Consider the following 14,464-nt stretch of genomic DNA (forward strand, 5'->3'; position numbering starts at 1 on the left):
ATGGCTGTGAAGGCCCCAATGTACGCCCACGTTGCCTGTGAATTCCTGCACCTCCCCTCTACTGAATTTCCTTATTCTGCACAGGAATGGAAGGAGCCAAATGGAGAAGGGCTGGAGTATTTTGGAGGCAGCATTGTGCATGGGAATGCAGAGGCACTCATGTCTTATTCCTCAGAAATTCCCTAGAAGAAGACCTGGATGAAGGCTGCTGTAAAAAGCCCAAATTCAAGAGTGTTTCTTTGGTAGTATTTTTGTCTGAAAGAATTGTGGCAAAAACCTGCTTTTCCCATGACTTCTGCTACACTTTCATGACCTTTGATGGCAGCACTGCTTCCATCCTCCACTGTCACCCAAACATGGCTGTGCAGTGCTGACGCATCTCCCCCGTCAGCCTGGTTTACTCCCTTTTCCACTTCCAATGCTACTTAAAGCTCTCTCAAGGAGCCCTGCTAACTCTGGAGCCAAGAGCCTTTTTCCCTTTCAGGCAGATGTAGCCCATGTGCCACCATCAGGCCTGCTGTCCTGTAGAGTAACCCACGGTCAAACTCCCACACTGTTGCTGGGAACACCAGGCTGCCGCCTATTCACCTCTAGAGCCTTCCTGGGTCTGGCTCACTGCACATGGCGGAAGTAAATACCACATGTGCCCCAGATCCCTCAAGCAGTCATCCAGAGCCCCTGAGCTCCCTCTGCCTTGTCCTCGGACACCATCAGGCACCGCCACGGGACACACACAAATGTCTTGGTTGCTGCAGATATCAGGTAACACTGCTGGCCTTTTAGCCGAGCAGCTCTTCTGGCAAATAAATATGCATGACTTATGTGTGCCAGGCAACCTACGCTCAGAAGCTCTTGGACAGCCTTCTAGAACACCTTTGGTACGGTTGTCCCTGAAGCACTACTTAAGCCCCAGGTGTTTCCAGCTGCAAGCAAAGAGGCACTGACAGATTTCCACCCCTCGGGTCTCTCTCCAAGGCTCGTAAGAGTCCTATGCAGCTGACAAGCTGCAGAAACTCGGCCCATGGCATCCTCTGGAATCAAGCACACATCACTGCCCACCGTGAAGGCCGCAGCCCATAATGAGCAGAGGGCCAGAGCAGGCTGGAGGGTGTCTTGGTGACATCTCCTTCCTACGTAGGACCCAGGCAGGCTGCCCAGCTGCCTCGGCCTTGGCTCTGAGCACCATCTCGGGCCCTCCATTCCTGCCCCAGGGGAGGCACCGATGAACACGGCCCTCCTTTGTTCCTCAAGGGGCCACACGCCCAGGCTCTCCCTTACCGCGCTCCGCGCCATTGTGCTGCTCGGCGGCCCGTCACCAGCTGCGGCACCAGTGTCCCCAGAGCTCCTGTGCTGCTGCTGAAGCCGCCCGCGGCGTGTGGCCCGGCGGGGCGGCAGCGCTGCCCGCAGCCCGCGGCCTCCTCGTCCCCTGCTGCCGCCATTGCGCACGGGGCCCTGAGGGGCGGGCACGGGGCTGCGGGGCTGTGCCGGCCCCGCTTGCCGGGCCTCAGCCCCAGCTGCTGCCGCTGGCTGGCAGCGACCACTGCAGCAGGAAAACACCTCGGGGTTTACTGGAGTGCATACAAAAACTGCCCCTGGGCTTCTCCTTGTGTGTTGCTCTAGCCACTTGCCAGTCCCTTGCTTGCCCGCTATAGCCCTGTTCTTTGCCACTCGCTCTCTATTTTGTTGTCCCTGCAAAGCTTCTTCAACAGTCTCCATCCCGCCCCAGCACAGCGTTCGCTCTCTCCTCCTCCCTCCTGCTCATTCTGCGTCTCTTCCTCTGTCCCTGCTGCCCCTTCCCGCAGCTCCGGCCCCGTTCCCTGGCCCTCTTTTGCTCCCCTTGTCTCTCCGTTCTGCTTCCTGCCCCTGTCTCTTCGGTCTCTATTTCTCGGCTCCGCTCCCTGGGCCATGCTCGCTTCAGACTCCCAGGCGAACTGCCCCGGCAGCCGCTCTCTGCAGCCGGGACACGGCGGGGAGCTCTCCTGCGGCGGCACGACAGCAGCCAATGGGGCCCGACACCGGCGCCTCGGCCCTCGCGCCGCAGCGGGGCCGCTCCGAGGCAGCGGCGGCAGCTGGAGCTGCGGCCCGGGAAGCGGGGCCGGCACAGCCCCACAGCCCCGGGCCCGCCCCTCCCGGCCCCAGTGGCAGAGAGCAGGGATGAGGTGGCAAACCAAGGCACTGGCCACTGGACAGAGCAACACACAAGGCAAATGCCAGGCACGCTTTTTGCCGGACCCCATTGAATCCAGAGCTCTTTTGCTGCTGCAGTGGCATGTCAGCTCCCTCAGAAGCAGCCGAGGCATTTCAGAAAGGGCACTGCAGGGCATGAGCGTGCATATGTCCCACAGCTCTCAGTTGTGCATCTGGAAGGCTGCAAGTGTGGGTGTCTATATGAGAAGAGTTTGTGAGGCTTGCTTCAAGGCTTGAGGCACAGCTCTCTTCTGAACAGAGCCTTGGGCTGCCCTCTCAGGAGGTGGCTATCTCAGAGCTGCTGCTATCTCAGAGAGGCCCATGAGAGACAGCGCAGAGGCGCAGCTGGAGCTGCTGTGGAGAGCAGAGGAGAAGAACAAGGGTGAGGAGCTCAGTGGTTCCTCTTCATCACTTCAAAGGGAAGAGCATTGTCTTGGGACAGTCTTTACCGCCCGAGCAAGAAGTAGAAGGACCCCCCAAAAGCCCACTGTCCAGAGATGCCTTCAAGCATCTCTCTGGCAATTGCTGCCGGCAATATCCTCCCCACACACTGCAGGCAACAGTCAGCCTCAACAGCAGCTGTGCTGCGTTCCTTGGACAGCAGCTTTGCTGCACTCACACCTCCAGCTTTGGCTGCAGATGGCCCAGCTGGAGCAGGCATGGGCAAAGGCCTGCAGGACCACCGTCAGTCGGACTTGTGAGCCCAGGACAGCAGTTCCCTGGCATGCTGGTTTCTTGCAGTGCCTCGCTTTCTTCATCTGAGACAGGCACTCCGTCACTTCTTTCCACCTGGAAGGCCTTCCTACATTCCATCACTTGAGAAATCCAGCAGGAAATACCCCCATCTATATTGCCTGAGTCTTAATCTCCCTGAACTAAAAGTTAAGTCAAGTCCAAAAACAGGAATAAATGAGCCTGCATCTGCCACACTCGCTCAAGCAAAAGATCACATCAAAGTTTGTGGTAATCGGCGGAAGAAATGCGGCACTCAATAGGAGTGATCAGCAAATCTCAAAACTTTATTGGTAGGCACATACATTTATATTGGTGTTAATGAGGCCAATACATATTGCAAAAGGTGAGCTCATTATTGGTTAGTTACTTATCAGCTAACTACACCTACCTTAGCATTCTTGTGGCTACTATGTTGCAGCTGTCCACATCTTTTCTTCATATTTCTAACTAACCATCCTCTCCCCCATCCTGATGTTGCACCAAGGGCTCAGTGCCCTTGCCAGGTTTGGACACTGTCCGCTGACTCCTATCCTCATCTCCTTCTTGCTTAACTAACGGTATTATATCAGTGTGACCTTTGTCAACTAGCTAGCTGTTCACAAAATCCTCCACAAAAGTTCTCTGTTCTATCCCAGCTCTGGGCTTTTTTCCCATACTGCGTGCGACAAGACTGTAATTTTTATTATAATTATAGTCGCTGTTATCCATCTAATTTTTAAGAAGGCTCCTGTGATTGATAGGACATTCCTTCCCCTCTCACACAGCCCGGCTCCAGCTTTCTGCTCCTTGATGCTCCTCTCTTGAAGCTCTTCGGGGAGGGACTGCCACGACCTAAGTCACCACCTCGGGTCTCTTGATGTGCTCACTGCTGGACAGCCATCCCGCGCAGAACATCTTTCCCTCTCTGCCCAGACCTTCCTGATTCAGGGCAGCATCCCAAATGAGCTCCCAGAGAAGTTTCTGCATGTCACTGCTAGCCAGCGTGTCCCCGTGCTGGTGCAGGACAGCTTTGTGAACGGCCACTGCTGGGAAAGCAGGCTGAGGTGGCACAAGCAGCTCCTGCACTGCAGTGCAAGTTTCTCAGAGCTCCTGTCACAGCCCCAGCCCTGCTCCCAGCTCTGTGCATTCTACCCCAACAGAAACAGCCACACCAGGCAAGAACTTACTGCTTTTGGAAAAATATTTATTTATCAAGATCAAGAAAACAATCATTGTCTGCTAATACCAAGTATCACTATCACTAAATGTACCACTATCACAAAAACAATCACCATCCTCCAATATTAACTATCACTATCGCTAATACAATCATTGTCCTCTAATATCAAATAACGCTATCATTAAAACAATCACTATCCTCTAATATTAACTATCACTATCATTAAAACAACCACCACCCTCTAATATCAAGTATCCCTATCACTATCACTAAAAGAATCACTACCACTATCACTATTTATGACTATCACTATCACTAATACAATCACCCTCCTCTAATATCAAGTAACGCTATCATTGAAACAATCACTATCCCCTAATATTAACTAACGCTATCATTAAAACCATCACTATCCTCTAATATTAACTATCACTATCATTAAAACAACCACCACCCTCTAATATCAAGTGTCCCTATCACTATCACTAAAAGAATCACTACCGCTATCACTATTTATGGCTATCACTATCACTAACCATCTATCACTATCACTAATCTTCATCCTCTAACAGATAGTAGTCCTGCAGGTATTGGTAGGAGGGCCAAGAGGATGCTGTGGGCTGAGGTGACTCCAGGGAAATCCAGTGGTCCCGTGAAGAGGTGTTGTCAGCCAGAGCACAGAAGGAGCAGGTGGGCAGAGGTGACGGGTCTGCGCTCATGTTCTTGTGCAGCTGGGCGAGCTCTGCTGCAAAGAGCTCAGGAAACAGGCGGCAGCTGTCCCTGAACCCGTTGCCTTGGGCTCTCTCGCTGCTTCCCGCTCCTTCTCCTGACTCTGCTTCACCTCTAGGCTGACCACAGCTTTCCCAGGAAGAGTCCCAGTCCTGTCCTGTTGCCTCTTTGTCCTCCTGGCTCCTCCTGTAGAAACAGATTTCCAAGAAGACTCCTCACAGATAGGAATTTGGAGCACAGTTTCCTCAGAGCCCTGCTAGGAGCCGCCTGGGCGCTCCTGCATGCTGCAAAGACTTCCTTGCCAATGGCAGCAATTAATAACTCACCTGTCTCTCTTCAGCAGCTGATGCATGACTAGATAGCCAGACACTGCCCCAAGCAGAAGCAAAGCTGAGGCTGCTACTGTCCCTACTAGGATGTAGTACTTGCTCGGGTCACAGTGTCCAGCAGTCTGGGCTTTTTGCCCACCGGATGACCCTGGCAGGAGAAGAGACAATGCAAGAGTCAGCGTTTGTGCTCTGCACTAGGCATAACCCCACAGTGTGCTTCAGCTGCCCAAGGACTGGCACTGCTAGTGGATCAGAACTGACATCTGATGTTGTCTTCAGAGATGGCTTCCTCTGGCTCTGGTGTCTTAGCATCAGGGACCAAGAGGGATCCCATCAAGCTCTCATGCACAAGAGCCCAGTGTGTGCCAGGGAGCAGCACTGCCCCATCTACTCCTCCGGGCTGCAGGCCCGGGCTGCGTGCTGGGCACCTGCAATTCACCCATGGAGAGCACTGCAGGGATACAGCAGAAATGCTGCTCTTTGCCCAAGACAGCATCTAGCAAGCACTCACCTGAATATTCCTCAGGCTCAGCAAGTGTCCTGGTGTCCTCTATTGGTTCTCTTTTTTCATGTGAGCCTGGCACACTGTCACTTTCTTCCACAGCTAAGGTCTCCGGCACAGTCTCAGAATCTGTCTCTTCAGAAAAACAAAACATTGCACACATTAACCAGAAGCCACTGCCCCTCAGCACAAGCACGGTACCATGGCCTGGGCATTCCGGCAAGCGGCGCTGACGAGGCCGCTGTCCCCCCCAAGACAGGAGGAATCGACAGCTGGATTTTCTGCAGTGCAACAAGAAGTGCAGACCCAAACCAGCCAAGACTTAACCAAATGACCCACAGAAGGAGTACCTTCAGGTTCCCCCTCACCCTTGGACTCCAGCTTCAACCCGTCCCTGAGCCTGAGCTTTGCAAGGGGCAGCCAAGGCTTGCTCTGATGTCATTGCTGCCTCCATGCTGTGCTGAGCGTGTGGCGAACCCAAATTCAGCACTGGCCTTTGCCCAACATCTGGATGCCAATGTCTGCACAGAGCAGCCCTGGCCAGAAATGCTGCAACTGCAGCAGCAGCTGGAGAAGCCCCTGGCAGTCATCTGGAAGAACAGCTGCGAGCGGAGGCTGTGCTGGACCATCTCTAGGGCTCCCTGCAGGAGCTGTGAAATGGAGTGGGCCTGCAGCAGGACTCTGACTGAGTGCTTCTGCCTGTCCAGGATACAGCACATGCCTACAGGAAGCAAAAGCTCAGCTTCCCGGCTGCCAGGGTTAACAGAGTGGGATATACTAACCAGATGGGGCTTCATGCAAGGCTGCCAGGAGCTCCTCTGGAACATCCGGCAATCCTTCAGGGAACTCTTCAGGAACCTTGTCATCCTTCATCCCTATTGTTAGATTTACAAAAGCACGTTAACCTATGACGGTATTTTTCTCGTGAATAAAACAGGGAAAAGGGGCGCTCCTTTTTGTGAAGGCAGGACAGACTGACTACTCACGCTTGAGGTACCAGCTCGGAGTCAGCACGGTATCTGCCCCTCGCTCAGGGCCTGAAAGAGCACTCTCTGTGTCCACAACTACAACCAAACACCCACAAGAAGTTACCATCACGTGCACTGCCCTCATGGGCACACCTCAAGGCCTGGATGTGGAAGGCACTGCTAGGGCACGCTCAAGCAGGTCTGCATCCTCACAGCTGCAGGGGGGTCTGGCTGCCCTTGGGACACTGAGCTGGCAGCTCCCACATGAAGGGAAAAGCCGTGGCGTGCCCACACAATCTGTGTGCGGGTCAGCCCTGGAGCCGGGCCAGAAGGCTGGACACCCAGAGCGGAGGGACGGACAGCCACTGCTGAGTGATGGAGAACTGGTGCTGAGCTTCCGGGCCTGACCCGACCCTCCCCACATCCTTGCTCCTTAGGAAGCTCTCTCCATGCTGCACCCTAAAGCAGCTGCAGCCCCTCACACCTCCCCTGGAGCCTCTGCCCCTCTGCCTGCCCCGTGCTGCCTTCCTGGCTCAGCCATCCCTGCTCCCGGCCCCGCTGCTGCCAGCCAGGGCTGTGTGCTGGCCCCTGCCTGCCTACCTGCTCCCTGCCCAGCTGCTGGAGCACTCTGGGCATTCTGGGCTGGCAGGGCCACGAGAAAGAGCAGCAGGAGGTAGCGGCTCAGGACCATGATCCCCCCTGCTAGCAACACTCTGCTGCTGCTGCTGCTGCTGCTGCTGCTGCTGCTGCTGCAGTGTTGCCCAGAGCGAGCACTGAAGAGCACAGTGGGGCTCTGGAACCTGACATCAAACAGAGCTCTGTGACCTCAGAACAAAGTGATGGCTGTGAAGGCCCCAATGTACGCCCACGTTGCCTGTGAATTCCTGCACCTCCCCTCTACTGAATTTCCTTTTTCTGCACAGGAATGGAAGAAGCCAAATGGAGAAGGGCTGGAGTATTTTGGAGGCAGCATTGTGCATGGGAATGCAGAGGCACTCATGTCTTATTCCTCAGAAATTCCCTAGAAGAAGACCTGGATGAAGGCTGCTGTAAAAAGCCCAAATTCAAGAGTGTTTCTTTGCTAGTATTTTTGTCTGAAAGAATTGTGGCAAAAACCTGCTTTTCCCATGACTTCTGCTACACTTTCATGACCTTTGATGGCAGCACTGCTTCCATCCTCCACTGTCACCCAAACATGGCTGTGCAGTGCTGACGCATCTCCCCCGTCAGCCTGGTTTACTCCCTTTTCCACTTCCAATGCTACTTAAAGCTCTCTCAAGGAGCCCTGCTAACTCTGGAGCCAAGAGCCTTTTTCCCTTTCAGGCAGATGTAGCCCATGTGCCACCATCAGGCCTGCTGTCCTGTAGAGTAACCCACGGTCAAACTCCCACACTGTTGCTGGGAATGCCAGGCTGCCACCTATTCACCTCTAGAGCCTTCCTGGGTCTGGCTCACTGCACGTGGGGGAAGAAAATACCACATGTGCCCCAGATCCCTCAAGCAGTCATCCAGAGCCCCTGAGCTCCCTCTGCCTTGTCCTCGGACACCATCAGGCACCGCCACGGGACACACACAAATGTCTTGGTTGCTGCAGATATCAGGTAACACTGCTGGCCTTTTAGCCGAGCAGCTCTTCTGGCAAATAAATGTGCATGATTTATGTGTGCCAGGCAACCTACGCTCAGAAGCTCTTGGACAGCCTTCTAGAACACCTTTGGTACGGTTGTCCCTGAAGCACTACTTAAGCCCCAGGTGTTTCCAGCTGCAAGCAAAGAGGCACTGACAGATTTCCACCCCTCGGGTCTCTCTCCAAGGCTCGTAAGAGTCCTATGCAGCTGACAAGCTGCAGAAACTGGGCCCATGGCATCCTCTGGAATCAAGCACACATCACTGCCCACCGTGAAGGCCGCAGCCCATAATGAGCAGAGGGCCAGAGCAGGCTGGAGGGTGTCTTGGTGACATCTCCTTCCTACGTAGGACCCAGGCAGGCTGCCCAGCTGCCTCGGCCTTGGCTCTGAGCGCCATCTCGGGCCCTCCATTCCTGCCCCAGGGGAGGCACCGATGAACACGGCCCTCCTTTGTTCCTCAAGGGGCCACACGCCCAGGCTCTCCCTTACCGCGCTCCGCGCCATTGTGCTGCTCGGCGGCCCGTCACCAGCTGCGGCACCAGTGTCCCCAGAGCTCCTGTGCTGCTGCTGAAGCCGCCCGCGGCGTGTGGCCCGGCGGGGCGGCAGCGCTGCCCGCAGCCCGCGGCCTCCTCGTCCCCTGCTGCCGCCATTGCGCACGGGGCCGTGAGGGGCGGGCACGGGGCTGCGGGGCTGTGCCAGCCCCGCTTGCCGGGCCTCAGCCCCAGCTGCTGCCGCTGGCTCGCAGCGACCACTGCAGCAGGAAAACACCTCGGGGTTTACTGGAGTGCATACAAAAACTGCCCCTGGGCTTCTCCTTGTGTGTTGCTCTAGCCACTTGCCAGTCCCTTGCTTGCCCGCTGTTCTTTGCCACTCGCTCTCTATTTTGTTGTCCCTGCAAAGCTTCTTCGACAGTCTCCATCCCGCCCCAGCCCAGCGTTCGCTCTCTCCTGCTCCCTCCTGCTCATTCTGTGTCTCTTCCTCTGTCCCTGCTGCCCCTTCCCGCAGCTCCGGCCCCGTTCCCTGGCCCTCTTTTGCTCCCGTTGTCTCTCCGTTCTGCTTCCTGCCCCTGTCTCTTCGGTCTCTATTTCTCGGCTCCGCTCCCTGGGCCATGCTCGCTTCAGACTCCCAGGCGAACTGCCCCGGCAGCCGCTCTCTGCAGCCGGGACACGGCGGGGAGCTCTCCTGCGGCGGCACGACAGCAGCCAATGGGGCCCGACACCGGCGCCTCGGCCCTCGCGCCGCAGCGGGGCCGCTCCGAGGCAGCGGCGGCAGCTGGAGCTGCGGCCCGGGAAGCGGGGCCGGCACAGCCCCACAGCCCCGGGCCCGCCCCTCCCGGCCCCAGTGGCAGAGAGCAGGGATGAGGTGGCAAACCAAGGCACTGGCCACTGGACAGAGCAACACACAAGGCAAATGCCAGGCACGCTTTTTGCCGGACCCCATTGAATCCAGAGCTCTTTTGCTGCTGCAGTGGCATGTCAGCTCCCTCAGAAGCAGCCGAGGCATTTCAGAAAGGGCACTGCAGGGCATGAGCGTGCATATGTCCCACAGCTCTCAGTTGTGCATCTGGAAGGCTGCAAGTGTGGGTGTCTATATGAGAAGAGTTTGTGAGGCTTGCTTCAAGGCTTGAGGCACAGCTCTCTTCTGAACAGAGCCTTGGGCTGCCCTCTCAGGAGGTGGCTATCTCAGAGCTGCTGCTATCTCAGAGAGGCCCATGAGAGACAGCGCAGAGGCGCAGCTGGAGCTGCTGTGGAGAGCAGAGGAGAGGAACAAGGGTGAGGAGCTCAGTGGTTCCTCTTCATCACTTCAAAGGGAAGAGCATTGTCTTGGGACAGTCTTTACCGCCCGAGCAAGAAGTAGAAGGACCCCCCCAAAAGCCCACTGTCCAGAGATGCCTTCAAGCATCTCTCGGGCAATTGCTGCCGGCAATATCCTCCCCACACACTGCAGGCAACAGTCAGCCTCAACAGCAGCTGTGCTGCGTTCCTTGGACAGCAGCTTTGCTGCACTCACACCTCCAGCTTTGGCTGCAGATGGCCCAGCTGGAGCAGGCACGGGCAAAGGCCTGCAGGACCACCGTCAGTCGGACTCGTGAGCCCAGGACAGCAGTTCCCTGGCATGCTGGTTTCTTGCAGTGCCTTGCTTTCTTCATCTGAGACAGGCACTCCGTCACTTCTTTCCACCTGGAAGGCCTTCCTACATTCCATCACTTGAGAAATCCAGCAGGAAATACCCCCATCTATATTGCCTGAGTCTTAATCTCCCTGAACTAAAAGTTAAGTCAAGTCCAAAAACAGGAATAAATGAGCCTGCATCTGCCACACTCGCTCAAGCAAAAGATCACATCAAAGTTTGTGGTAATCGGCGGAAGAAATGCGGCACTCAATATGAGTGATCAGCAAATCTCAAAACTTTATTGGTAGGCACATACATTTATATTGGTGTTAATGAGGCCAATACATATTGCAAAAGGCGAGCTCATTATTGGTTAGTTACTTATCAGCTAACTACACCTACCTTAGCATTCTTGTGGCTACTATGTTGCAGCTGTCCACATCTTTTCTTCATATTTCTAACTAACCATCCTCTCCCCCATCCTGATGTTGCACCAAGGGCTCAGTGCCCTTGCCAGGTTTGGACACTGTCCGCTGACTCCTATCCTCATCTCCTTCTTGCTTAACTAACGGTATTATATCAGTGTGACCTTTGTCAACTAGCTAGCTGTTCACAAAATCCTCCACAAAAGTTCTCTGTTCTATTCCAGCTCTGGGCTTTTTTCCCATACTGCGTGCGACAAGACTGTAATTTTTATTATAATTATAGTCGCTGTTATCCATCTAATTTTTAAGAAGGCTTCTGTGATTGATAGGACATTCCTTCCCCTCTCACACAGCCCGGCTCCAGCTTTCTGCTCCTTGATGCTCCTCTCTTGAAGCTCTTCGGGGAGGGACTGCCACGACCTAAGTCACCACCTCGGGTCTCTTGATGTGCTCACTGCTGGACAGCCATCCCTCGCAGAACATCTTTCCCTCTCTGCCCAGACCTTCCTGATTCAGGGCAGCATCCCAAATGAGCTCCCAGAGAAGTTTCTGCATGTCACTGCTAGCCAGCGTGTCCCCGTGCTGGTGCAGGAAAGCTTTGTGAACGGCCACTGCTGGGAAAGCAGGCTGAGGTGGCACAAGCAGCTCCTGCACTGCAGTGCAAGTTTCTCAGAGCTCCTGTCACAGCCCCAGCCCTGCTCCCAGCTCTGTGCATTCTACCCCAACAGAAACAGCCACACCAGGCAAGAACTTACTGCTTTTGGAAAAATATTTATTTATCAAGATCAAGAAAACAATCATTGTCTGCTAATACCAAGTATCACTATCACTAAATGTACCACTATCACAAAAACAATCACCATCCTCCAATATTAACTATCACTATCGCTAATACAATCATTGTCCTCTAATATCAAATAACGCTATCATTAAAACAATCACTATCCTCTAATATTAACTATCACTATCATTAAAACAACCACCACCCTCTAATATCAAGTATCCCTATCACTATCACTAAAAGAATCACTACCACTATCACTATTTATGACTATCACTATCACTAATACAATCACCCTCCTCTAATATCAAGTAACGCTATCATTGAAACAATCACTATCCCCTAATATTAACTAACGCTATCATTAAAACCATCACTATCCTCTAATATTAACTATCACTATCATTAAAACAACCACCACCCTCTAATATCAAGTGTCCCTATCACTATCACTAAAAGAATCACTACCGCTATCACTATTTATGGCTATCACTATCACTAACCATCTATCACTATCACTAATCTTCATCCTCTAACAGATAGTAGTCCTGCAGGTATTGGTAGGAGGGCCAAGAGGATGCTGTGGGCTGAGGTGACTCCAGGGAAATCCAGTGGTCCCGTGAAGAGGTGTTGTCAGCCAGAGCACAGAAGGAGCAGGTGGGCAGAGGTGACGGGTCTGCGCTCATGTTCTTGTGCAGCTGGGCGAGCTCTGCTGCAAAGAGCTCAGGAAACAGGCGGCAGCTGTCCCTGAACCCGTTGCCTTGGGCTCTCTCGCTGCTTCCCGCTCCTTCTCCTGACTCTGCTTCACCTCTAGGCTGACCACAGCTTTCCCAGGAAGAGTCCCAGTCCTGTCCTGTTGCCTCTTTGTCCTCCTGGCTCCTCCTGTAGAAACAGATTTCCAAGAAGACTCCTCACAGATAGGAATTTGGAGCACAGTTTCCTCAGAGCCCTGCTAGGAGCCGCCTGGGCGCTCCTGCATGCTGCAAAGACTTCCTTGCCAATGGCAGCAATTAATAACTCACCTGTCTCTCTTCAGCAGCTGATGCATGACTAGATAGCCAGACACTGCCCCAAGCAGAAGCAAAGCTGAGGCTGCTACTGTCCCTACTAGGATGTAGTACTTGCTCGGGTCACAGTGTCCAGCAGTCTGGGCTTTTTGCCCACCGGATGACCCTGGCAGGAGAAGAGACAATGCAAGAGTCAGCGTTTGTGCTCTGCACTAGGCATAACCCCACAGTGTGCTTCAGCTGCCCAAGGACTGGCACTGCTAGTGGATCAGAACTGACATCTGATGTTGTCTTCAGAGATGGCTTCCTCTGGCTCTGGTGTCTTAGCATCAGGGACCAAGAGGGATCCCATCAAGCTCTCATGCACAAGAGCCCAGTGTGTGCCAGGGAGCAGCACTGCCCCATCTACTCCTCCGGGCTGCAGGCCCAGGCTGCGTGCTGGGCACCTGCAATTCACCCATGGAGAGCACTGCAGGGATACAGCAGAAATGCTGCTCTTTGCCCAAGACAGCATCTAGCAAGCACTCACCTGAATATTCCTCAGGCTCAGCAAGTGTCCTGGTGTCCTCTGTTGGTTCTCTTTTTTCATGTGAGCCTGGCACACTGTCACTTTCTTCCACAGCTAAGGTCTCCGGCACAGTCTCAGAATCTGTCTCTTCAGAAAAACAAAACATTGCACACATTAACCAGAAGCCACTGCCCCTCAGCACAAGCACGGTACCATGGCCTGGGCATTCCGGCAAGCGGCGCTGACGAGGCCGCTGTCCCCCCCAAGACAGGAGGAATCGACAGCTGGATTTTCTGCAGTGCAACAAGAAGTGCAGACCCAAACCAGCCAAGACTTAACCAAATGACCCACAGAAGGAGTACCTTCAGGTTCCCCCTCACCCTTGGACTCCAGCTTCAACCCGTCCCTGAGCCTGAGCTTTGCAAGGGGCAGCCAAGGCTTGCTCTGATGTCATTGCTGCCTCCATGCTGTGCTGAGCGTGTGGCGAACCCAAATTCAGCACTGGCCTTTGCCCAACATCTGGATGCCAATGTCTGCACAGAGCAGCCCTGGCCAGGAATGCTGCAACTGCAGCAGCAGCTGGAGAAGCCCCTGGCAGTCATCTGGAAGAACAGCTGCGAGCGGAGGCTGTGCTGGACCATCTCTAGGGCTCCCTGCAGGAGCTGTGAAATGGAGTGGGCCTGCAGCAGGACTCTGACTGAGTGCTTCTGCCTGTCCAGGATACAGCACATGCCTACAGGAAGCAAAAGCTCAGCTTCCCGGCTGCCAGGGTTAACAGAGTGGGATATACTAACCAGATGGGGCTTTGTAGCAGGCACAAGGCCTGCAAGGCCCTGGAGATCAGAAGCCTGAGCTAGGAAATACCAAGTCAGCATGACTAAGGATTTTAGAAGCCCCTCTCTTCCGCCTTCGGACCCTGTTATCTCTCTGTAGACTCATAGGCCACTTTTTCCCCTGACCCTTACTATTGGACAGTTTTCAATCCCCCTATAAGGTATAAAAACCCCTAGCTCTGCCCGGTTCGGCAGAGGAGAGCTGTCCCTGGACCCTTCGCGGAGACCCCAATAAAGAACCCTGCGGAACCCATACAGCGCTGCTCCTCTCTCTCTGCGTCTGCTGCGGCTATACCCAGGGTGACGGCCCCAGGCATGCTAAAAGAGCTGAAATCACTAAAGAGCTGAGCTGCAAATCACTATAGCTGCCTGGGCTGCCTGAACCCCCGCTGGGCGATCCTGGACCCCTCGTTGAGCTATCCTGGACAACCGGCCTCCCCGCTGGGCTTCTGCCCCGGGGGGCCATAGCTGGCGCCCCGAACAGAGCCGACGCCCGAACAGCGGGGGGCCCCTGGGCCGACATCTGAACCGCCGTGATAGCCTGGCCGCGGAACTGAATGC

Source organism: Passer domesticus, chromosome 9 (genome assembly GCF_036417665.1).
Source record: "Passer domesticus isolate bPasDom1 chromosome 9, bPasDom1.hap1, whole genome shotgun sequence".
Lineage (NCBI taxonomy): Eukaryota > Metazoa > Chordata > Aves > Passeriformes > Passeridae > Passer > Passer domesticus.